Below are 13,488 nucleotides of genomic sequence, written 5' to 3'. Positions count from 1 at the left end.
AATAGAAGCTTTGCAGCAACAAAAGAGTAGAGAGAACCATGTGCGTCGACATATGACGAATGCCGAAAAGGCACTGTTATATGATCAAAATAAACAATTGGAATCAGTTAGGAACACGAACAGAGCGTTTCAGTTAGGCCTTCAGAAAATGTACCCTTCGAAAGTTTTTCATACGTCCCATGAATTGATTAACACACATTTGCATGAACGAAGGCCGATGCCTCTGCGCCACCCCCGTACATCCCTCCTCCTGGTGCTTTGCCTCTTCCTGTTGTTATTCCTCCTCCTATAGTCCCCCCGGTCCTTCCTATTGTTCTTCCTGTTGTTCCTCCAGCCGTCACTCCTTTGCCTGCTCCCTTGCCTCCACTTATTGATATTCAGAATGTGCCTACTCTCCCTCTTTCAAGTGATTCCGCATCGCTTGTAGTAGACCAGGGAACGGGATCAAGGGTTGTGACTCGTAATACTGTGTCCCCAGATCAAAAGAATGAATTGATTGCTTGGGCCAAACATTGTATGGAGAAGGGTGAACAAGCTGATGTTTTTTCCACACTCGAAAATCTAAAAAGTATTCCTGAGAAAAATGTTTTTATTGAAGGGTTAGGAATTCATTTGAGCATAATGTGGAATAGATTAAACAATGTAGATCTCCCACAAGGGTTACAGGATTTGAATACCTTAGCGTTGTCTAGGGATACTCTGGAGAAAGTATATGAGCATGTCAAGAGGATTTTTGTACATAGGAAGGAGTTTGAAGAGTTATAGAATGAAGAAACTAATGGTGATAATTTAGGTACTATATTTTTACAGAAACGGTTTTCTCCTCGCCGTGAATTGATAGGTGAAGAAGCGCAAATTTGTACAAAGGATGCGATAAGATGGATTTCGGATATGTCGATAACTCCAGACGAAGTATATGACACGTATAGTCAGTATACGTTAGAAATGCAAAAGAAAGTGATACAGGTTATGGTAGAATACCTGCAGGATGAGTGTGTGAAAAGAAAGATTTGTTGTCCCGCAGAATTATTGGGTGTTTATAAGAGAGCCTTTTTCGATTGATACTTCTTCGACTGCCTTAGCGCTTGATTTGGCTCTGTTGCTTAGTAAACGTTCGGAGCTACCTACTTCTCAGTTGCCTATGAGAGAGGTCCCTCTGACATTTGTCCCAAAAGTTGAGATTGCGGCCGATGCTGCACGAGGTATAGTCGCTGTGGACATTCCTGCACATTACGTATCGCAGTTTGTTCACGTCCCGTTCTCGAGACAGGAAGTGAACACCATAAAGCAATCTATTCCTGATATAAGAAAGAATCAGACGGGATTCTATAAAGAAATAGTCGGTCGCACAATCATCGGTATTCACCTTAAGTGATATTGATTTATTATTTTCCCGTACTCCTGCCAGTTGATTTGTGGAAACAGATTAGGACTGTAGATGATGTACCAGGGTTAGGAGATACATGGGATAATATGGTTAGGCTCGACAGGGACAGACCAGCTGTCGAGAGACCGCCTCAAGTGATATTAACTTTGCCTGATAGGATTATTGTAAAATTAAAAACTATAATTCTGGAAAAAAGAATCATTTGGGACAAGCTTACGGTCTGTGTCCAAGCAAAGTCTGACGGTGCTACCGAGTTCTTCAATCGGTTCGAACAGGTATTTTCAGATTTCAGTGGACATGACTTAGGCACAGAGTCAGGGAAAAGGCTGTTTGTCGACAAATTTGTATGTGGATTGCTGCCTGACATCCAGTTACAGATTATGTCCTGCGAAAGCGCTTGGCAGGCAAAGTCTCAATCAGAAGTACTGCACATGGCTCAGTACTATGAAAATCGTGTGAATAATGAAAAGGAAAAACTTGAGAAACGAAAGGGTGACCTGAAAACAAAAGTACTATTACAACAGATCGTTAGAAGCCCTAGAGAGGGTAATACGCAATTTAGAGGTCAATACGTTCCACAAGGAAGCATTCCCCTGGCTCCGGTAACCATTAACCAGTGTGCCTATTGTCGACAGGAAGGTCACTGGCATGCACAATGTCTGACCTTGCCGCAAACGTCATTTGGGAACATGGGTAGGCGATCCAGAGGTCGCCCAGGTGTAGGGGGCCCTGGTAGAGGTCAGTTTGCGCCGGAATCACAGCAACCTTCTTCACAGGATAAACAAGTTTCGAATGTGGATAATAGAAACATTTTTGATTATCCTTCTCCCACGTACCTCTCTGAAGAACTTCCTTTTGATGACATTCTATTTTGTTAGGATTGCCTGAAGCAGGATTTGGAACCTACGCCTATTCCCGTTTATCAGAAAGGTCCCTACTTTGAGATGGCGGTGGGAAATAGGAAGCATCTATTTTTAGTAGATACGGGAGCACAAAAGTGTTACATTGACCATTCACGGGTTCCAAACATTCCCCTGTCAGGGCAATCCAACGTTTCCGTAGGGTTTTCAGGCACACCTGTAGTTTGTCCGGTCTCTTTGCCGGTACCGATAACAGTGGGTCCCTTCACGGAGCAGTGTCCATTTCTACTTACTACAAACTGTGGTGAGAATTTGCTGGGGTTAAATTTGTTGAAGGAATTGAATGCAGTAATACATTGCTCCCCGGACGGAGTTCGGTTAACAATTTCACCTCAGCAATCGCTCGCCTCTGAGTTCTTCACTCGACCTTTACTGCCAGAATTCAGTAACATTCCGGAATGCTTATGGGCAATTGATGATAATGATATGAGCATTCTTCAAATTGAACCTGTTAAAATTATTCTGAAACATGGAGTAAAACTGCTTTGCATTCCACAATATAAGATCTCAGTTGAAGGCGAACAGGCTTTGAAATGTATAGTTTCTGATTTTGTACATCGTGGAGTAATTGAGGAAATTACAGGTAGTTTGTGTAACAGCCCGATTTTGCCGGTGTACAAAAAAGGTGATAATGCGATTCCTTTTCGGTTTATAATTGATTTGCGTGCTATTAACAAAATTGTGGCTCCTCAATATCCCAATGTACCTGATGTAACTACGATACTAACTATGATTCCGGCTTCTGCCACTCACTTTAGCGTTGTGGACCTCAAAAATGCATTTTTCAGTATTCCTATACACAAGGATAGTAGGTATTTGTTCGTGTTTACCCTAGGTGGACGCTCGTTCACATTCACTCGTGCACCACAAGAGTACACTGAGAGTCCAAGTATTTATAGTAGAGCATTGAAAGAGCAACTCGATACTCTCAAGTTGCCTACTACTTGCACATTACTACAGTATGTAGACAATCTCCTCTTGGCTGCTGATTCTGAAAGTGCCTGTAAAGAAGGCACCATGTTGTTGCTTTGTCATCTAGCAAAACACAGTCATAAAGCTTCACTCAAGAAATTCCAATATTGTTGCCAGGATGTCGCCTATTTAGGCTATCTCCTGTCAAAGGAGGGAAGTAGGTTGACACATGAACGAATAAAAACTATTTCTGGCATGTCTGTCCCAAATATGCAGAAGGAAGTTAGAGCCCTGATAGGTATGGCTTCTTACTGTAGATTGTGGATCACTAATTTTTCGTTAACAATTAAACCAATGCTGACTTTGACAAAGAAGGGCATTTCTTTGCCATTGCCATGGACTTTGGAACACCAGACAGCATTTAATTTACTAAAAACTGCGCTGTGTTCGGCGCCGGTTTTAGGAACTCCAAATTATGAAAAGGCCTTTGTGTTGTATGTGCATGAACGTGATGGATGTGCTATGGCTGTGTTAACGCAGGAACATGAAGGGAAGAATAGGCCGTGCGGCTATTTCTCATCCGTCCTTGATCCTGTTGCATGCGCTTTGCCGAGATGTTTGAGAGCTGTCACTGCTGCTGCTGCGTCGGTAAAACAGAGCGAGGGAATGGTCCTGGGTCATGCATTAACCCTAATGGTACCTCACTCTGTAGATATTCTATTAAATAGAACTCAAACGAAACACCTTTGACAAGATACAAATTGATCTTGTTTGCTCCCCACATTCAAATTTAGAGGTGTTGTGTATTAAATCCGGCTGAACTTTTACCTGTCCCGCAAGAAACTGCTGATGGTGACGAAACGTCACACGATTGCCTTTACACTACAGAACAAGAGACTAAAGGTAGAATCAATTTGAAAGATACACCTTTGAATTGCCCACAAGGAGAGCTATTTTGTGATGGCTCCTGTTTCAAACTTCCGAATGGTACATCCACGGCTGCTTATGCGGTCACTACCTTAAGCACGATTGTGGAAACCAAAAGAATTATGCATAATTCCGCACAGGCCGCAGAAATGATAGCATTAACTCGAGCCTGTGAACTTTCTGAAGGGCTTACAGTAAATATATATACCGACAGTTAGTATGCCATTGGGGTAGTTCACAACTTCGGTAGACTCTGGAAAGAACGAGGTTTCTTGACCTCACATGGCACACAAATACAGCACAGCACTTTAATAGTGCGATTACTTTCAGCACTCGCACTCCCTGTTCAGTTAGCCATTTTAAAATGTACAGCACATCAGAAGGTTACAGATGATATAGGAAAAGGGAATGCTTTCGCTGATCAGATAGCTAAACAAACTGCCACTGGTTTTAGTTCAGAAATGTATGCAGTAAGGGAAACTGTAAATGTTTGCACTTTTGGTAAAAGTATTGATTCTGTAAAAGACATTCAAGCAGATGCTACTGTAGAGGAGACCAAGAAATGGGTCAAGGGTGCAGGATGATTGGATGGTGATGGGTGTTGGGTGGACAAAGTTGAAGGAAAATGGTTACTCCCTGACGCCTATATTACAATGATGATCATTATGGCTCATGGTCCAACCCATGTCTGTGCGCGTAAATTGACTAAAATGTTACACAGTGTATGGGCCAATGATAACATTTTCAAAATTGCGGAGCGCTTTGTCCAAGGGTGCATGGTCTGCTTGCAGCACAATGTAGGAAAAGGTACCTCGACTCCTAGAGGAAGTTTCGCTCCAGCTTCTGTTCCGTTTGAGGTCATCCACTTTGATTTTATTGAGATGGAACGTTGCAACAATCTTAAATACGTGTGTTAGTCGTCATTTTTGCATTTAGTAAGTGGGTTGAGGCCTTCCCTGTTAGAGATGCAACAGCCATAACCACAGCAAAGACTCTGTTGAAAGAGTTCTTTCCTAGGTTCGGGCTGCCGAGAGTCATCTGGTCGGATAATGGGCCACACATTATCGCTGCTGTAATCCTACAAATATGTGAAGGATTACAGATTGATAAACAGTTCCATTCGGCCAGACATGCCCAAAGTGCCGGATTAGTGGAAAGACATAACGGCATTATAAAGAACAAGCTCGCTAAGACGTGTGCTGGCACCAAGTTAAAATGGCCGGACGCCTTACCGATCGTGTTGCTGTCGATGAGAACCACCCCTCAGACTAGGACTGGTCTCTCTCCCTTTGAGGTGGTGATGGGGAGGACTGCTAATATTTGCGGTATGCCAAAGAGTCGCTCACTGTGGGATGCAGAGAATGTGCTTCTTTCGGATTACTGCAACCAGTTGACTAAAAATCTATTTTCAATTTATCACCAGGTGCGAGAGGCATTACCTGTACGGTACAAGGGACCCAGTCACAGTCTACGACTGGGGGACTGGATCCTCACGAAAGTTTTCAAAAGGTCGTCTTGCCTTGCACCTCGGTGGAGGGGTCCCTACCAGGTCCTGCTAGTCACCCAGACTGCAGTGCAGGTAGCAGGGCGGAAGAACTGGATACACGCAACGCACACCAAACAGATCCCACAGCCCGTGCCATACGATACGGAAGACACAAAATCCCTTTCCAATGCTGTAACCAACGTGCCCAAAACAGCAACAACTGACAAGAGAGTATCGGAGACCGTGCCAGAATTCGTAAGGCCAGACAAAACGGCCATCTTGTCTCCGCACTCTCCAACAGTGGTACTTCCGGATCATCCATTTTCTGATCCCATTTCCGTTCACTCGCCACCTCCAGTGGGAAGTGACGACACCTTATTTTCTGATCCTTCGGCACCGGAAATTGTGAAATATAATTTACGTCCTAGAAGATAGACTTACGGCACGGTTTGACTGTGTGATTGAAGAAATCATTTGAGGGCTTGCCTTTTGGCCCGACTATACAAAAGGATTCTGTTGGCTAAGGGTTGTGGGAAAGACATTAAGAAGACGCGCGACTGGAGTCGCCAGCAAACAAACAATTGGTGTTTTTCGATTGAAGACTACGCTACCGCTCGTACCAAACTTTTAGATAAATATGTGACTAGCAGAGACAATGATCAAGCATGTAAGGGGACCCTGAAAATGTATTGTTGCCTTTTTGTAATAATAACTGGGTTTTTAGTAACTATTGGTTTTGGGTTATGGTACCTGGAGGAAGCATATCCGCTAGAGGACTTTTTACCTGTTTAAAATGTATCTGTTATACCTACTCCTTCTGTGCAATTGCATACCTTGTCGCCTAGAGATTCTTCGTATAGACGGAACTATCAGAATAATACTCTTTTGTTAATAATGAATGCCACTCATGCAACTTTTAATAGGACCAACTGCTGGATCTGCTCGCATTTACCGCAAAATGGGGATAAGGGGCTAGGTTGGTATATTCATCCTTTACCTTTGACAACTGCTTGTTATGCTTCTCTTAGAGCACTATGCTTTGGCCGTTGGAATGACAGCATCTCAGGGAACTTTGATGGTACAAATTTGAATAGTTTTGAAAAACGTGTTTTGATGCCCCTGGGATGCTCGCTTTTTGCAAATAGGAGTAAGCCAAATGTTGCTTCTATTAGGCCCTCTGATAGATTGTCTCACCCTTTTCAGTCTTTGATCTCTTTCAAAATGGCTCCTATAGGCAATAAGGATGCCACGCCTCCATCTCATTCTGTTAACCATAGCCCCGATTCAGGTTCCTTCTGCATACAGAGGAATGGAACACGGTCAATGGGTAATTTTAAAAATTGCGCCAACGTTGCGAATTTGACTAGTGAGAACAGACCTCTGTATGTAGGTGAACCTGTCTATTTTGTTTGCGGTAATGTGGCATTTCCATGATTGCCCAGGGATTGGCAAGGAACTTGCTATTTAGGGATTCTATTACCTGGGGTATTAATTTTGAAGACTCGTCCACGACGAGATGTGAAGGGGGATACTCCAGCACAAACTCTAGGAGATATAATGAAATCCCTTGTGCCATTTTTCCGGCAAATTATGAATTCAGAAGATATCAGCGGACTAGCGAGAGTACTGGAGAGAACCATCAACCGGACCACTGACATACTCTATAATATGACGTTAGGACAGAAAGCGATAAGAGTAGTAGCTCTTCAGAACCGGATGGCATTAGATGTAATTCTGGCTGAGCGTGGAGGAGTATGTAAATAAGTGGGGTCCGCTTGCTGCGTTTACGCACCAGACTCCTCTCCAACGATCTTTAGGGCGATCCAAAATCTACATATTCTTAGTTCAGAAGTGCACGTTCCTGAAGGAAACTGGGAACTTAGTGCATGGTTTTGGGACCTCCTGCGGTCGTGGGGATGGAAGCTGCTTTCGGCCTTGCTGATTATCTTGGGTAGTTTACTGTTCCTCTGTTGTTGTATACAGTGTCTTCCTGGTATATGTTCAGTATTAGGGGGATGTTGCGCGCAAGCAACAAGTGTATTAGGGCATACAATATACGCCCCAGATAAGGTTTCCAAGGAGTACGTGTTGAAAGAAACTCTAGTGTCTGATTTAATGGTAATAGATATGTCTGATAATGATTCGGGGTGTATAGATGTTGAAATGTGGAGTTAGTCGTAAAGTGATTTAGCGCTTGGCATAGGCCAAAAGGAGGGTTTGTCGAAACTGATATAATATTGTTTCGTCTCCATTGTATATGTTGGCCTATGCCCAGTCGCTTTCCGAGGAAATCCGTATTGCAAGGTCGTGACCTTAAGTTAATCAAGCCTCCATTTTAGGTTAAAGCCGCCATTTTGGCTTGTCGTGCAAAGTCACCCTGTGGCCTAAAATGGTCGACTTGTGTTCTCTTGTTCTTACCTTAACCTCTTCAACCTCTGTAGGCGAGTTAATGTCCAACCTGCCTGCAGGCTACATGTTAGGGTCATGTAGACCTTGTCCTTTGTTGACCTGGGAATCAGGGGATAATTCGAATCAGCAATGTTAACCTACAAGTATATAAGAACAATAATGCTATTTAAACATGACATGCAAAACATCTGTTTGACCTGCATTGAAGTAAATGTGTAAAGAGTGTAAAGCCACATCCAGAGAATAATAGTACTTGTTAGTGAAATGTATTAAGAATTAAACCACATGCACGTGATATGTAAATTAGGAATGAACCTGGCACGAACCCTAGCCCAGTACATGATCAACTTGTAGGAGGATGGACATCGTTATGAAGAAACTGTATAAATATGCTGGTGTCCAGCTACCAATTCCTGTTCACTGCTCACATTGAACCTGCTGGTGGTCTCTGTGAAGTACTGACGGCCAAATAGCTATTTGTGTACTTTGTTTTGTAAACTATTCAGTGTTGCAATAAAGATTCTGGGAATCTTTACAAGCCTGTGTTGGTGTATTTCTCTTTGCATAGTGTAAAAGCTTTAATATTGTATTTTATGATTCCACACCTTGAGGTAATATTACAGCCCGTAGAACTCAATATTCCTTAGAATGCAATCCAAGCCATAGAGATTATGGAATTACAGGGACAGGCTCCACAGCTAGATTTAATTCGGAGACAGAATATTTAATGAAAAACAGTGATGCCCAGGAACTACTTGCAGTTGTCCCCGATCAGTTGCACTACCCTGCACACGTATCCAAGCAGTACATTGCACTAGATTTACAGAAAGAATGGTTTATTCCCAGCCTCCATGAGCATCTCAATAATGTCATACTTAAATGTATCACATGCCAAACTGACACTACAGGTTAAGATATTGAAAGCAACATTGCCCGCCCCTCAGGGCTATTTCCACACCTTCACATTGTCTACGTGGACATGGTTAACAGGTGCAGTAACCTCCGTTATCTAATTGTTGTGGTGAGCCGCTTCTCTTGTTGGCTTGAAGCAAGTCCCTGCATCCGCCCTGATGCCAAATTGTCAGAAAAATCTCTAATACATGAAGTATTTCCACGGTGAGGAATTTGTGAAAGTCTTCATATCTGATAATGGGATGCACTTGTTTAATGAGCGCTTCAGAGAAATGTCCCTTTTATCGTCATCAATTTACCACCTGCAAGCCAACATAGTTGTGGAATGCCTAAATGCTCTATTGAAACAACCACTTGCAAACATTTGTACCACATTGAAAAAGAGTTGGCTTTACTGTCTGCCATTAGCATTGTTTGCTCTTCATAACCAGCTAGGGTCAGATCATCATCTTACTCTTCATGAGATAGTTACCGACAGGAGGCTGCACACTCCCCTCACACCTGCATGCACAGCCTCTGATGCATACAATTCTACACAAATTCTAGCCAAGGAATTTCAGGGATATTTTAGGGAGTCAACACATTCTGTCAGATGTATTACCAGGTAACACTGTTGATATTACCTTCTAGATCCTAGCCAGCACAGGATCCCTAATCAATACCACCAGTACTACGGACTGAGTCTTCTCATTCAATCTATTTCAAGAGACGATACCTGCCAGGTAGGTTCTGGCTCTGCAGCATTCTTTTAATCTCGATATCACAAGTCTATCTTATGGTCACCCCCACCTGACATACTCCATGTCCCCCTTTTCCAACAGGTATATCCCACTACCTTGTCTCATCAACTCTGTCCTGATGACAGTTTGGTCTCGTCAGACAACTGGTCTTCACCTTGCAACATCTGTCAGTTAACACTGCTCCGAACTAGAAACACCAATTGCTTTTGTGTCGACAACCTTTACGTACAACTATCTTTTGAGTAGTACATGAAAACGCACAATTTACCCTGTTACTAACCCTCACAAAAATGTACTGCTAACTTTGAAACTGTACCTTTTTGCTTTTCCTTCTGTATATTTTAATATCATTTCTAGCAGGCCTTATGTTAAGGTATAGGCCTTCATATTTTAGATGTTTGTCTAACATTGAATAAAAATGGTTCCTATGGATTCATAGTCCCTTTCTCTGAGACCCTTCTTCCATGGCCAATCTGTATGGTTAGTTTTTACGATACCTAGCTTTTGCTGCACCCCGGACCTAGCTATATTACATCTATGAATAGGGGTAGCTTTTGACTCTCTTCCTTCCTGTCACAGATGTATCTCCTGTTAGCTTGAGCCCAGCCATAGAGAGCTCACTTCACCAGCAATGGACAATCCAACAGCATAACAGGACAAAGCACCTCCACAGCAGCAGCAACAGCTCTTCCCAGGCGATAAAATCTTCAATAGAAATTTCATACAGAAGTGGAATCAACCAAAATTTGAAGGGCTCTATGAAGTCATCCACACCACACCCACAGCGGTCAAGGTTGCAGGTCGGAAGACATGGATCCATATACCAATAACCCAAAAATACAACAGATCCAATGCATCTCCCCTGCAGCAGGAGGAAGACAATTGAGGAGAATATGGTGACATTGCTACTTCCTTAATTTCTGTGAATTCAGTGTGCCCCTTTGGGCGGTCGGACGCTAACCCTCTTTAACAACCTCCATGAACAACAGACTATGTCAAAAGGATTATGCCTTTTATCATTTTTCTTTTCTTCTCTCTCTTGCTCTCTCTCTCTCTCTCTCTCTCTCTCTCTCTCTCTCTATGGCTGCATGTATATGGTTGTTTTCTAGGGGTGACGCCAGTAAAGTCAATAACACTGCATATATACAAGTGAATAGTAGTGTATCTGTGACCAGAATTAGAAGTGATATTTCAAACCCAGGAGTTTATTTAGGTACTGTTAAAGATGTGCATCACCCCGAAATCGACAATATGTCAAACAATCACACGAAGGTGGTGGGAAAAGGGAAGTCAAACAACTCTTTTTAAGTGTGTTCTTTAATCCCCCATGCAACAGGTACACCCAGACTGTCCATACCACAAGAATTACCACCAGACATAGTCCAATGTTTAGTGCATTTTACCTTATGTTGGGTGTGAGGATTGATTCAGGCACACAATGTCCAAGCACAAATGGATTTTTGACACCATAGTATACACAGATAATTAGATAAAGATAAAGGAGATGGCATAGACAGTTGTTAGAAGATGCTTATACTGAATTATCAGACAAGAGGTTAGAGTAAAGGAGAAGTAGCATTTATGGTACCACCCCTGATTAAGTAAGAGAGGAACAGCTTCAGTGCAAAATAAGACCTCAATTGCAGATGGAAGGTGCTCTGTACTATAGCGATTAATGGTTTAGTGGACTGATGGGGTGCAAAGCAGGAGGGATGTTTGGACTATAAAAGAATGCATTATCGCAAATAAATTAGACCTGTTTTGCTGTTTGGGAAAATTATGTTACAAAAGGGCAATCAGGCAGCAAATGCAAACAATGAGGTCAACCATGCCTCATAATGCAATGGCTTCCTCATGAGACCAGAAAATGTGGCACTCCCGAATGGCTTTCTTTTTTTTGATCAAACACTTTTATTGGTTTTATTACATCATACAAGAAAAAACAGTGACCCTGAAGGGTCCGACCATCAATAATAACATAAACAGTAAAGAGTGTATGGTCCGTTTTACAACATCTTGAGGACACATTGTCAGCGTTATGCACATTCTTGCTCTGCCATCACATGCTGGCCGTCGGCCTAGTTCCTACTAAAGAATTTCATACTGCATTCTCCCACTTTTCCCAGATTTTCCCCGCTTTCCTAGGACATCCCCTGGCCGCATATACCCTTCGCTCCATCGCAATGCATGCTTCCACATCATCCAACCACTGTGCGTGCACAGGGGTAACGCTCGAGCCCCACAGCCTGGCAATGTTGCGCTTAATCAGTGCCGTGGAGGTTGCAAATAATAGTCTATCGGAGCGAGACATTTCACCCTCTTCCTCCACTCCCAACAACATCAGCTTTGGATCTCTGAGCACAGTTCGACCCAAAACCTTACTGAGTGTGTCACAACAGTGCTGCCAGTATGTCGTGATGTGTGGGCAATCCCATATGATGTGAAAGAAGGTGCCCTCGTTTTGAAGGCATCGCAAGCAGTTTGGGTCTGTGGTCTTGCCCCATCTGTATAACGCTACCCGCGGGTAATATATTCTATGCAGGATTTTGAGTTGTACCAGGCGTAGCCTGGCCGAGATGGCCGTATCTCTTGGGTACATTAGGATCGTTATCCAATCTTCGGGCAATATCGCTCCCACATCCCTCTCCCACTTAGACTTTAGGCTTGAAAGCTCCGGCGTGGCAAACGAGGTGAGGACATTGTACATTACTGAGGTAATTTTGACATCTATGCTCTCCAGAACCAGGTTTCTTTCTATGGGGGTGCAGTCCGCCATATCTCGTAGTGCAGGTAAATGCTGTTGTAAAGCATGACACAATTGCACATGCCGATATCGGTCTGTGGCGGGCAGATTAAAATCCTCCACTAACCTCTCAAATGTCACCGGACTCCCCTCCCGGAACACATCTCCTACTTTGGAAATTCCCGCAGCCACCCAGTTCCGCCATTTTGGAAGTTTGCCCAGTTCCGGGATATTTTTGTTCGCCCACAGTGGCTGTACTGGTGTGGTTCTCCCCTCCCAGTGTATGTGCTTGTGTGCCTCTTCCCAGACTAGCGTTCGGTGATTAGCCATTGTTTTGTTACTACTGCTGTTAGTTTTCCGGTATAGGGATTCTAATGGGGTTGTGCTGGTCCCATCGAGAGTATCGAATTTTATGTGGGGTAGCGAGGAATCGCCGTGTAGGAGGTCGTTTATCACCGCCATTTGACTCGCCCAATAGTATGTCTGTATACGCGGCAATCCTATGCCTCCCTCCCAGATGGAGCGCTGCAGGATGTGGAGCGCCAGTCTTGGGTGTCCGTTATTCCACAGGAGTTTCCGAAGGATCCTGTCAATTCTGTGAAACTCTTGTCTGGGGATGTGTAGCGGGGCATTTTGGAGTATATACAGGAATCTAGGTAACGCAAACATCTTGAATAACGCTGCTCTCCCTAATAGGGTCAGTGGAAGGGCGTTCCAGTGTTTGACGTCATCCGCAAGGCGATTAGTGACCGGGTGGAGATTCTTCTCAACATACTCGGCCAGATTCGTCGTTATCTGTACCCCTAGATAGCGGAATTGGTCAACTTCTATGCGAAATGGGCAGTCCCGTAGTTCAGCGCTGTCCACCTCTCTCATTGGGAATAGTGTGGACTTCGACCAGTTCACCTTCAACCCACTAAAGGATTCATAATCCTTCAATATACCAATCACCACTGGGCACGAGACTATGGGGTCCGCTAGATACAAAAGCAGATCATCCGCATACAGCGAGACCCTATCCTCCCAATTTTCTGTCCACCGGAAGCCCTTCC

The sequence above is a fragment of the Ambystoma mexicanum genome, chromosome 1p (assembly GCF_040938575.1).
Source record: "Ambystoma mexicanum isolate Mex_15411 chromosome 1p, UKY_AmexF1_1, whole genome shotgun sequence".
In the NCBI taxonomy this organism is placed as follows: domain Eukaryota; kingdom Metazoa; phylum Chordata; class Amphibia; order Caudata; family Ambystomatidae; genus Ambystoma; species Ambystoma mexicanum.
Note: the sequence above shows the minus strand (reverse complement) of the source record.